Here is a 12818-nt window from a genome sequence, read left to right as displayed (position 1 = left end):
TTACTCCTGTTTCTACTGTTATACTTACAAATACTACAACTACTTCTACTGCAGTTACTACTACTACTACTACTACTACAGCAACTACTACTATTATAATTAGAAGCACTATTACTTTTACTATTACTTTTCTTCTACAGTGTAATTCTGTAGTGTACTTCTGTCGGGTACTTCTATAGTGTACTTGTACAGTGTACTTGTACAGTGTACTTCTACACTGTACTTCTGTGGTGTGTACTTGTACATTGTACTTGTACATTGTACTTGTACATTGTACTTGTACAGTGTTGTTCTGTACAAACGTCTGTTCTTTCAGTTTGTGCTCCATTGTTGATCAGTGAAGAGACGCTCAAGGTCTGAACCTGAAACTCTGTTGTTTAGTTTGTGTTTATTTCCTGTGTGAAGAACATGTTTCTGAGTTTATTTCCCAGTTTATTTGATTCTGATTTAAACACAACATGTTAAAGGAAACGTCCTGTTCTAAAACTCAGACTCTGTTTGTCTTTGTGCTGCATTTGAGTCCAGTTTACCTGTGTGATAGTGTCACTCTATAGCCCCTTTCACACTAGTGTGTATGTGAGTGGTGTTGTTGTGTGTACAGTGTTGGTTCACACTAGTGTGTATGTGAGTGGTGTTGTTGTGTGTACAGTGTTGGTTCACACTAGTGTGTATGTGAGTGGTGTTGTTGTGTGTACAGTGTTGGTTCACACTAGTGTGTATGTGAGTGGTGTTGTTGTGTGTACAGTGTTGGTTCACACTAGTGTGCATGTTGGTCCAGATGTGATGGGGACTGTGTGAAAACTCTGATCCTCTGATGTGTGTCTGTCACCACCAACTCATTCTAGACCAGGACTAAACCAGGACTAAACCAGGACTAAACCAGGACTAGACCAGGACTAGACCAGGACTAGACCAGGACTGAACCAGGACTGAACCAGGACTAAACCAGGACTAAACCAGGACTAGACCAGGACTAGAACCAGGACTAGACCAGGACTGAACCAGGACTGAACCAGGACTAAACCAGGACTAAACCAGGACTAAACCAGGACTAAACCAGGACTAAAACAGGACTAAACCAGGACTAAACCAGGACTAGACCAGGACTAGACCAGGACTGAACCAGGACTAAACCAGGACTAAACCAGAACTAAACCAGGACTAAACCAGGACTAAACCAGGTCTAAACCAGGACTAAACCAGGACTAAACCAGGACTAAACCAGGTCTAAACCAGGTCTAAACCAGGTCTACATTAGGACTAAAACCAGGACTAAAGCAGAACTGAACCAGGTCTAACACAAACTAACTGGAGTTTAGGATTAAGCGTTGGTTAAATCAACACTGTACAATAATAAGAAGAAGAAGATTAAGATCAATAATAAACCAGAATCAAATTAAAAAATAAAAGTGCCCAGATATTTTCCATGACGGTTGATCTGCTCCAAACAGAACAAAACTTTAACTGTCACAATATTTGAAAACAGAGACAAATGAAATGGGCCTCGTTGATTATTCACAGTGACTCTGACGGATCATGAATCAGATTTGACAGAGACGTTTTCAGGGAAGCTGTCGTTTTGTTTTGGTGCACGGCTCCATTCTGAGGCGGCGACGGAGGGTTTGTGTGAGACCAACGTCAGGGTTTGTGTGAGACCGATGTCAGGGTTTGTGAGACCAACGTCAGGGTTTGTGAGACCAACGTCAGGGTTTGTGTGAGACCGACGTCAGGGTTTGTGTGAGACCGACGTCAGGGTTTGTGCGAGACCAACGTCAGGGTTTGTGCGAGACCAACGTCAGGGTTTGTGTGAGACCAACGTGAGGGTTTGTGAGACCAACGTCAGGGTTTGTGCGAGACCAACGTCAGGGTTTGTGTGAGACCGACGTGAGGGTTTGTGAGACCAACGTCAGGGTTTGTGAGACCAACGTCAGGGTTTGTGCGAGACCAACGTCAGGGTTTGTGTGAGACCAACGTGAGGGTTTGTGAGACCAACGTCAGGGTTTGTGTGAGACCGACGTCAGGGTTTGTGCGAGACCAACGTCAGGGTTTGTGTGAGACCAACGTGAGGGTTTGTGAGACCAACGTCAGGGTTTGTGCGAGACCAACGTCAGGGTTTGTGTGAGACCGACGTGAGGGTTTTGTGAGACCAACGTCAGGGTTTGTGTGAGACCGACGTCAGGGTTTGTGTGAGACCGACGTCAGGGTTTGTGTGAGACCGATGTCAGGGTTTGTGCGAGACCAACGTCAGCGTTTGTGAGACCAACGTCAGGGTTTGTGTGAGACCGAAGTGAGGGTTTGTGACGAATGTGAGGGTTTGTGTGAGACTGACATGAGGGTTTGTGCGAGACCGACGTGAGGGTTTGTGCGAGACCGACGTGAGGGTTTGTGCGAGACCGACGTGAGGGTTTGTGCGAGACCAACGTGAGGGTTTGTGAGGTTTCTGTGAGGTTTGTGTGAGGGTTTGTGCGAGACCGACGTGAGGGTTTGTGCGAGACCGACGTGAGGGTTTGTGCGAGACCAACGTGAGGGTTCGTGTGAGGTTTGTGTGAGGGTTTGTGCGAGACCGACGTGAGGGTTTGTGCGAGACAGACGTGAGGGTTTGTGCGAGACCGACGTGAGGGTTTGTGCGAGACCGACGTGAGGGTTTGTGAGGTTTGTGTGAGACCGACGTGAGGGTTTGTGAGGTTTGTGTGAGGTTTGTGTGAGGGTTTGTGCGAGACCGACGTGAGGGTTTGTGTGAGACCAACGTCAGGGTTTTGTGAGACCAACATGAGGGTTTGCGTGAGACCAACGTGAGGGTTTGTACGAGACCGACGTGAGGGTTTGAGTGAGGTTTTGGACGGTTTGTGTGAGGCGTTGTCGTCGGGTTTGTGTGAGCGTTTGGAGCAGTTTCATGTTCTGATGCTCTCACGGCTCGTCTGCGGTGAATAAAACATCACACGGAGCCACGGCCGGTCAAAGCTCGATGAAACGTTTCTATGGAGATCTGTTTTTAACCCGAGATGAAGCGGTGAAAGAACGACTCCTGTGAGCGGACGGAGAGAGAGACGGGAATATGTGAACCTGAACTGAGAGACGAGAGACGAGAGAGACGAGAGGAGAGGAGTCAGACTTAACAGAGCTGTCACACTGAGCTCAGGCTCGGTTTAACCTCAGCTTTGTCTGAAGGAAAGGAAAAGTCAGGTCAAAAGCAGGTCTAAACCAGGTCTAAAACTGGTCTTAACCAGGTCTAAAGCAGGTCTAAACCAGGTCTAAAACTGGTCTTAACCAGGTCTAAAGCAGGTCCAACAAGAACGAACTAAAGCAGAAGGAACCTAGATCTAAAGCAGGACTAAACCGAGTCTAACCCAGGTCTAACAAGAATGAACTGAGGTCTAAAGCAGGTCTAAACCAGGTCTGAATCAGGTCTAAAGCAGAACTAAATCAGGTCTAAACTAGGTTCAGTTCTGGGGTTTAGACCTGAGCCCAGAACTAAATCACATCTAAAGCAGAATGGACCCAGGACTAAACCAGGACTAAACCAGGACTAAACCAGAACTAAACCAGGACTAAACCAGGACTAAACCAGGACTAAACCAGAACTAAACCAGACTAAACAGGACTAAACCAGAACTAAACCAGGACTAAACCAGAACTAAACCAGACTAAACCAGACTAAACTAAACAGGACTAAACCAGGTCTAAACCAGGACTAAACCAGGTCTAAACCAGGTCTAAACCAGGTCTAAACCAGGTCTAAACCAGGTCTAAACCAGGTCTAAACCAGGACTAACAAGAATGAACCCAGAGCTAAACCAGGCATGATTAATCGATTAATCCAAAACTGATCATTCAGGACACAGAGGAGAGACTCTTTAGACTCGTCCTGTCCCCAGACGCCCCTGACACAGATCTGACCCGTCCTCCTGTGAGACTGAAACGCTCACGGACGCTGCTGAGGATCCTGACGTTTTTATCTTTTTGTGAAAGAGGCTCAGGTGTTTTTGATTTGAGCTGAAATAACACGAATCTAGACTGAAAAAAAAAAAAAAAGAAGATGAAAGCCACAGGTTAAGATTTAAACACTTAAATCTGTCAGAAAAATGAGTTAAAAGTGTTGAAATGATCTGTTCATACAGAAAGAATGAACTGAACCAGGACTAAACCAGGACTAAACCAGGACTAAACCAGGACTAAACCAGAACTAAACCAGAGCTGAACCAGGACTAAACCATGACTAAACCAGAACTAAACCAGAACTAAACCAGGACTAAACCAGAACTAAAGGACTAAACAGAACTAAACCAGGACTAAACCAGACTAAACCAGAACTAAACCAGAACTAAACCAGGACTAAACCAGAACTAAACCAGGACTAAACCAGGACTAAACCAGAAACTAAACCAGGACTAAACCAGGACTAAACCATAAAACCAGGACTAAACCAGGACTAAACCAGAACTAAACCAGGTACTAAACCAGAACTAAACCAGGTACTAAACCAGGACTAAACCAGGGACTAAACCAGAACTAAACCAGGACTAAACCAGAACTAAACCAGGACTAAACCAGGACTAAACCAGAACTAAACCAGGACTAAACCAGGACTAAACCAGGACTAAACCAGGACTAAACCAGGAGTAAACCAGAACTAAACCAGGACTGAACTAGGACTAAACTAGGACTAAATTAGGTTTAATCTTGGAGCAGGAAGAAGAAAAGAAAAACGTAAAACCCACTACTTCAGTCCAGATTAAAAATGCTTTGTGACGTGTATAAAATCTTGATCAGATCAGAGAAATTTGCTCAACGTTAAAGAAACTAACCGAGTTAAAACCTGAGACGAGTGAAGCTCTTTGCTCAGTTCAGGTGATGTTGAACCTCAGACTCGTCATAAATCACGTCTGAAGCGGTGTTTCGGTGAAGCGGGACTCTCCCTCCGTCTCCAGTTCCGAGCGGCGTTCCCTGCATTATTTCAGTCAGAGGTGGAAAAATCCCAGTTACTTTCCTGGAACGAACCATTAATCTTAAAGCGGGCGAGCGGGAGGAGGCGGAGAAAGACCAGAGAAACGAGAAACGACCAGAGACGAGGAGAAACGAGGAGACGAGGAAACGAGGAGACGAGGAAACGAGGAGACGAGGAGACGAGGAGACCAGCAGTAAAAATGTTTGATTAAATGGAAGGTTCTGCAGCTACGTAAATCTGTGTGTCATTCGTTCATTCGTTTTTCCAAATAAAACCAAGAAGAAAACAGAAAAAAAAACCAACTATTTTCTTCATTATTTGTCTCCAAAAGCAAAATGGAAAAAAATAAAAAAGATAATGATTCATTTTTTCGATTTTGGGTTTAAATGAAAAATGGAAAAAAAAAAACAAAAAAAAAACAGACTAAACCAGGACTAAAACAGTCAGATGATCAGGACTGAGACCAGGACCAGTCTGGGACTGAGACCTGGTTCAGACCTGGTTTAGACCTGGTTTAGTCCTGGTTTAGACCTGGTTTAGTCCTGGTTTAGACCTGGTTTAGACCTGGTTTAGACCTGGTTCAGACCTGGTTCAGACCTGGTTTAGTCCTGGTTTAGTCCTGGTTTAGTCCTGGTTCAGACCTGGTTTAGACCTGGTTTAGTCCTGGTTTAGACCTGGTTTAGTCCTGGTTTAGACCTGGTTTAGTTCTGGTTTTGACTTGGTTTAGACCTGGTTTAGTCCTGGTTTAGTCCTGGTTTAGACCTGGTTTAGTCCTGGTTTAGACCTGGTTCAGACCTGGTTTAGACCTGGTTTAGACCTGGTTCAGACCTGGTTTAGTCCTGGTTTAGTCCTGGTTTAGTCCTGGTTTAGTCCTGGTTTAGACCTGGTTTAGTCCTGGTTTAGACCTGGTTTAGACCTGGTTCAGACCTGGTTCAGACCTGGTTTAGTCCTGGTTTAGACCTGGTTTAGACCTGGTTTAGACCTGGTTCAGACCTGGTTCAGACCTGGTTTAGTCCTGGTTTAGTCCTGGTTTAGTCCTGGTTTAGACCTGGTTTAGACCTGGTTTAGTCCTGGTTTAGACCTGGTTTAGTCCTGGTTTAGACCTGGTTTAGTCCTGGTTTAGACCTGGTTTAGTCCTGGTTTAGACCTGGTTCAGACCTGGTTTAGACCTGGTTTAGTCCTGGTTTAGACCTGGTTTAGACCTGGTTTAGTCCTGGTTTAGTCCTGGTTTAGACCTGGTTTAGACCTGGTTTAGACCTGGTTTAGTCCTGGTTTAGTCCTGGTTTAGTCCTGGTTTAGACCTGATTTAGTCCTGGTTTAGTCCTGGTTCAGACCTGGTTTAGTCCTGGTTTAGACCTGGTTTAGTCCTGGTTTAGACCTGGTTTAGTCCTGGTTTAGACCTGGTTTAGTTCTGGTTTTGACTTGGTTTAGACCTGGTTTAGACCTGGTTTAGTCCTGGTTTAGACCTGGTTCAGACCTGGTTTAGACCTGGTTCAGACCTGGTTTAGACCTGGTTTAGACCTGGTTTAGTCCTGGTTTAGACCTGGTTTAGACCTGGTTTAGTCCTGGTTTAGACCAGGTTTAGACCTGGTTTAGTCCTGGTTTAGACCTGGTTTAGTCCTGGTTTAGACCTGGTTTAGTCCTGGTTTAGACCTGGTTTAGACCTGGTTTAGACCTGGTTTAGACCTGGTTTAGTCCTGGTTTAGACCTGGTTTAGTTCTGGTTTAGTCCTGGTTCAGTCCATAAGCTGTTTTTTTTTTTCCATTTTTCATTTAAACACAGAATCAAAAACTGAAAAAAACAAATCATTATCTGTTTTTTCATTTTGGTTTTGGAGACAAATAATGAAAATAGTTTTTTCATTTTCTTATTTTTGGTTTAATTTTGAAAAAAAACAAAAGAACGAATGACACACAGATTTACGTTTAACGCTGTAGAGAAAAGTTTGAAAAGTGCTGAAATGATGTGACCTTTACTGAACAGAACGATGTCGACTTTTATTAGAAGAGTTTAAAGTCTCGCTGTTTTTTCTCTGGGGTAAAGAGATTTTTCACAACGACCGAAGTTCCCGCTGCAGGTTTGTGGAGCTTATGGTTCATGTTTTTCTGTGTCAAAATGTGTGTGTAAATGTTTGGCAATAGTTTTCTCCACCAGCTTTTTGGCGTTTTACTGCAGATTTGGTAAAAATTGGATTCTTGGGTCAAAAACCACATCTGTATAAATGAATTTTCCAGGCTGATTCCAGGTTTTGGTGCGAGTGTGAGCGAGGGAATCCAAGCACAACGGATTTACAGAGTCTTAATTAGAAGCAAAGGAAAAAAAAAACTACAATGGCCCTGAAGGTCAAGAGTCAGTGAGCTGATTATCTCCTTAAACGGTTCTTTGGTTTAACTGTGATCTTTCTTTTTTTTTGTTTTGTGTTGGAGGATGAACAGACGTTTTATTCTAATGTTTTGTGGTTCATGTGTTTGTGGAAGTAAATAAAAAATAAAAGCCTTACAGAAAGTCCTCATTATAATGACTGTTAAACCTGCAATTATGACTTTTAAATTCGTAACTATGACTTTCAAAATTCATAATTATAACTTAAAAAAATGTGTAATTATGACTTAAACTCAAAATTATGACTTTTTAACTTGTAATTATGATTTTTAAAATTCATAATTATGACTCTTAAATTTGTAATTATGATTTTTTAACTCAAAATTATGACTTTTAAATTTCATAATTACGACTTTTGTAAATCATAATTGTGACTTTTAAACTCATATTTACTACTTTCTGTGAGGCTTTTATTTTTTATTTACCCATGAAAAACCATTAACCTGAAGTTCCACAGACCAACAGCGGAACACGTGCGGCTGTTGTGGAAAAGTTCTGTTAATCGTAACACTTTGTTAACCGTAACACTTTGTTAACCGTAACACTTTGTTAATCGTAACACTTTGTTAATCGTAACACTTTGTTAATCGTAACACTTTGTTAATCGTAACACTTTGTGAACGAAACACTTTGTTAACTGTAACACTTTGTTAACCGTAACACTTTGTTAATCGTAACACTTTGTTAATCGTAACACTTTGTTCACCGTAACACTTTGTTAATCGTAACACTTTGTTAACCGTAACACTTTGTTAACCGTAACACTTTGTTAATCGTAACACTTTGTTAACCGTAACTTTGTAACGTAACTTTGTAACGTTACGTAACACTTGTTAACACTTTGTTAACACTTTGTAACGTAACACTTTGTTAATCGTAACACTTTGTTAATCGTAACACTTTGTGAATCGTAACACTTTGTTAACTTTGTTAACGTAACACTTTGTGTAACGTTCGTAACAACTTTGTTAACAATAACACTTTGTTAACTTTGTAACGTCTTTGTAACTAACACTTTGTTAATCGTAACACTTTGTGAATCGTAACACTTTGTTAACCGTAACACTTTGTTAACCGTAACACTTTGTTAACCGTAACACTTTGTTAACCGTAACACTTTGTTAATCGTAACACTTTGTTAATCGTAACACTTTGTGAATCGTAACACTTTGTGAATCGTAACACTTTGTTAATCGAAACACTTTGTGAATCGTAACACTTTGTAATCGTAATTTGTGAATCGTAACACTTTGTGAATCGTAACACTTTGTTAATCGAAACACTTTGTTAATCGAAACACTGAAGGATCTAAGATGGCCGCCGTGGGCTTTGTTCGGTTTCTCAGTTTCTTTTTCCTCTCTGCTTGGGGTTTGTCCGTCGTTTTAAGCTGACACTGTGTTATTAGAGAAAGAAAGCGTCGTTCCGTGTTATTTCTGCTTTTTATTGTCATAATTGAAACGTGTTTTGAGCGTTTTGCGTGTGTTTGTGCTGTGGTCCTGCGAGTGAGGAGCAGGTTTAATTAAGCCTGATTCAAACGTTATTTCACAGCGTCTGTGCGTCGGCCTCTGATGTTAAAGTGCACTCAGAATGAAAGGCAATCTGAAGGTCTTCTGTAAAGCGCCTCGGTAAGAGCTCCATGAGACTAATGCCTCATTATCGGAGCCCAAACAACACTGGATCACGGCACATTACAGAATTATCCACAGAGACGCAAGATTAACCACAATGTGAACGCTGTAATTATGAAGACACCAAGGCTGCAATTATTCAGGCCGTATAATGTCCCCGTCTCCACGGGCTCCGATTCTGCGTCAGAACTGAAAACCCTGGAGTTTCGAGTTCTACAAACGTGTTCAGAAACGTCCACGTGTGTCAGATGCCCTCCCCCAGTCTCCACGGGGTCTCACCCGGAATTAACACCAGGAGAGCGGCTCCAGGCTGAAGCTCTGACACTGACGGTTCAGTGTCGGATTTGCAGGATTTTGCAGCAAATGTCTCTGCACGCCCACTTTTTCTTCCTTTTGTCAGGTGGAACTTTAGCTTTTTTTTCAACTTTGCGTCATTCTGACGCACAAGGGAACTGGTTTAGTCCTGGTTTTAGTTTAGGTTTAGTCTTGGTTTAGTCCTGGTTTTAATCCTGGTTTTAGTCTGGTTTTAGTTTGGAGGTGTGGTCCACGCGGCGTTTACAAGGCAAAAAAGGTGATGCTCCAAACTATGATTAGGTTGTCATGGCGACATATAAAGTGTCGGGGTGGGGCATGTCAGAGTTAGGGTTGTACCGCGGTATAAAGTGTTGTTTTGTTTATGATATATTTATTTTGGACAAGTAAAGCCACGTTTACACTGAAACAAATCACCGTATCACAGAATCAGACACGATCTGTGTCCAAACTCGTCGATTCTGTGTTTGTTTCCTCCACAGATTTGACACATTTATTTATATTTTACAGAAACAAAACTTAAATCACATGATTCATTTACATAAACTAATGTGTGTGAAAAAAACTGTTGTTTCTTGTGTCTGATGTGGTTCAGTTTGTGTTGGACTAAAGACACAGAGACTCATATGAGTGTTCTCCCTGTGACAGAGGGGTGTTCTCTCTGTGACAGAGGGGTGTTCTCTCTGTGTCAGAGGGGTGTTCTCTCTGTGTCAGAGGGGTGTTCTCTCTGTGACAGAGGGGTGTTCTCTCTGTGTGACAGAGGGGTGTTCTCTCTGTGTCAGAGGGGTGTTCTCTCTGTGACAGAGGGTGTTCTCTCTGTGTCAGAGGGGTGTTCTCTCTGTGACAGAGGGGTGTTCTCTCTGTGTCAGAGGGGTGTTCTCTCTGTGACAGAGGGGTGTTCTCTCTGTGTCAGAGGGGTGTTCTCTCTGTGTCAGAGGGGTGTTCTCTCTGTGACAGAGGGGTGTTCTCTCTCTGTGTCAGAGGGGTGTTCTCTCTGTGTCAGAGGGGTGTTCTCTCTGTGACAGAGGGGTGTTCTCTCTGTGTCAGAGGGGTGTTCTCTCTGTGTCAGAGGGGTGTTCTCTCTGTGTGTCAGAGGGGTGTTCTCTCTGTGTCAGAGGGGTGTTCTCTCTGTGTCAGAGGGGTGTTCTCTCTGTGACAGAGGGGTGTTCTCTCTGTGTGACAGAGGGGTGTTCTCTCTGTGTCAGAGGGGTGTTCTCTCTGTGACAGAGGGGTGTTCTCTCTGTGTGACAGAGGGGTGTTCTCTCTGTGACAGAGGGGTGTTCTCTCTGTGTCAGAGGGGTGTTCTCTCTGTGTCAGAGGGGTGTTCTCTCTGTGTCAGAGGGGTGTTCTCTCTGTGACAGAGGGTGTTCTCTCTGTGTCAGAGGGGTGTTCTCTCTGTGTCAGAGGGGTGTTCTCTCTGTGTCAGAGGGGTGTTCTCTCTGTGTCAGAGGGGTGTTCTCTCTGTGTCAGAGGGGTGTTCTCTCTGTGTCAGAGGGGTGTTTCTCTCTGTGTGACAGAGGGGTGTTCTCTCTGTGTCAGAGGGGTGTTCTCTCTGTGTCAGAGGGGTGTTCTCTCTCTGTGTCAGAGGGGTGTTCTCTCTGTGTCAGAGGGGTGTTCTCTCTGTGTGACAGAGGGGTGTTCTCTCTGTGTCAGAGGGGTGTTCTCTCTGTGACAGAGGGGTGTTCTCTCTGTGTCAGAGGGGTGTTCTCTCTGTGTCAGAGGGGTGTTCTCTCTGTGACAGAGGGGTGTTCTCTCTGTGTGTCAGAGGGGTGTTCTCTCTGTGTCAGAGGGGTGTTCTCTCTGTGTCTCTCTGTGTGACAGAGGGGTGTTCTCTCTCTGTGAGAGGGTGTTCTCTCTGTGACAGAGGGGTGTTCTCTCTGTGTCAGAGGGGTGTTCTCTCTGTGTCAGAGGGGTGTTCTCTCTGTGTCAGAGGGGTGTTCTCTCTGTGTCAGAGGGGTGTTCTCTCTGTGTCAGAGGGTGTTCTCTCTGTGTCAGAGGGGTGTTCTCTCTGTGTCAGAGGGGTGTTCTCTCTGTGTCAGAGGGGTGTTCTCTCTGTGACAGAGGGGTGTTCTCCTGATGGTGAGTCTGTTCTGTGTGAGTATTTGTGTCTCAGCTGTTTCCTGTTTGTCTCTAGTTTGTTTAAACTGTTTTCCTTTTACGACGTCACAAACCCAGAGAATCAGAAGGAGCGAGTCACATTGTCCAATCAGGACGAGACTCGACATTTTACATTAAACTATATGAAGTATTTACAGGACGAGTCACTGTTAGAGTTTTGTAACAAACATAAAACAGCACAACAGAAGGAAGTGTGTTTCATGCTGGGAATTATTTTGGTCGCGGCAAGAAACACTAATTGAACATGACGGACGGAGTGAGAAAACACGTAAAGGGTATTGATCCCGGTTATTTCTCCACTCTAACGGCAGACGACCCAAGACCATTTGACCAGAAATTGGTCATAAACATCGACGGAGCCAAATCACCCTTTTCAACCCCGACAGAGTCTGGACCAAACCAAACTTCTGGTCAGAATCTCCAACTCCCTGGACAAATATTCACTTGGGCGACATCCACAATGACTTGGTGAAACTCCTGGGCCATTCACAGCAGAAAAGATGAAAACCTCCAAGAGTCTGGATGTGTTGTTGAACTTGTTGAGTCCACGGTTTGTTAGGATCTTCTACGTTTGCTCTGCGGATGTTTGAAAGTCGTTTAATTCACCGTTAGTGGTTCTTTTCACTCAGAATACGAAAAAGACATTTTCCTTCTTCCGTGTTTCTATTTGTGCGTCTGATAATGCAGCAGGAATTTACCATTATCGGGGAGAAATACACGAGGTTACACACTGTGTTTGACGCTAACCGTGTTTCTGCCTCCGACCAAAATATTTCCCAGCAGCAACGCGGGTTTTTAATAACAATGACGTCAGCTCAAACTCGACTGTTATTATGACCCGATCTCTGTTCACTGTGACCAGATGTTTATATGACAGTTTGAATTTCTGGATATTTGTCGTTGTTTGAGACGTGTATCCGGACTGTTCGAGTTTTACACCACGTACACACACACACACACACACACACACACACACACACACACACACACACACACACACACACACAAACTTTTACGAGTAGTTTGAACATCGGGCAAATTGAAATTTCCATCCCGTCTAAAACTGTCTCGTTCTCTCTCGTTTTGAACAGACTTTGTGGACGACTCGGTTGTAAACTGTTGAATGCTTGAAATAAAATGACCAGTGTTTAATATTTTACAAGGTCAGAAATCTTTAGGAGCTTGGACTGAATAAAAAGATTATGAGTCTGTCCTAAAAATCCAACTTTATGGATTATTCACAAAGTTTATTTCTGTAAAATCATCAGTGGGTTAAGTGTTCAGTGGTTTGTGTTTGTTGAAATAAAAAATCACTTGACCCATCGAATCACGACGACAAAACAGAATAATCCACGTGTCATTTGTTTTTCAAAATAAAACCAGAAATAAGAAAATGAAAAAACAACGATTTTCTTCATTATTTGTCTCCAAAA

General features: G+C 43.4%; 1 protein-coding gene across 1 annotated transcript in view; it reads left to right on the top strand.

Annotated features, from left to right (window-relative positions):
- Positions 1–12818, top strand: part of LOC110171951 (glutamate receptor ionotropic, delta-1-like) — a 428946-nt gene that overhangs the window by 47237 nt on the left and 368891 nt on the right. The window lies entirely within an intron of this gene.

The sequence above is a fragment of the Boleophthalmus pectinirostris genome, unplaced genomic scaffold (genome assembly GCF_026225935.1).
Source record: "Boleophthalmus pectinirostris isolate CB_2022bp ecotype Guang Dong unplaced genomic scaffold, ASM2622593v1 HiC_scaffold_14, whole genome shotgun sequence".
Taxonomy (NCBI): Eukaryota; Metazoa; Chordata; class Actinopteri; order Gobiiformes; family Gobiidae; genus Boleophthalmus; species Boleophthalmus pectinirostris.
This window is presented reverse-complemented; position numbering and strand designations above follow the sequence as displayed.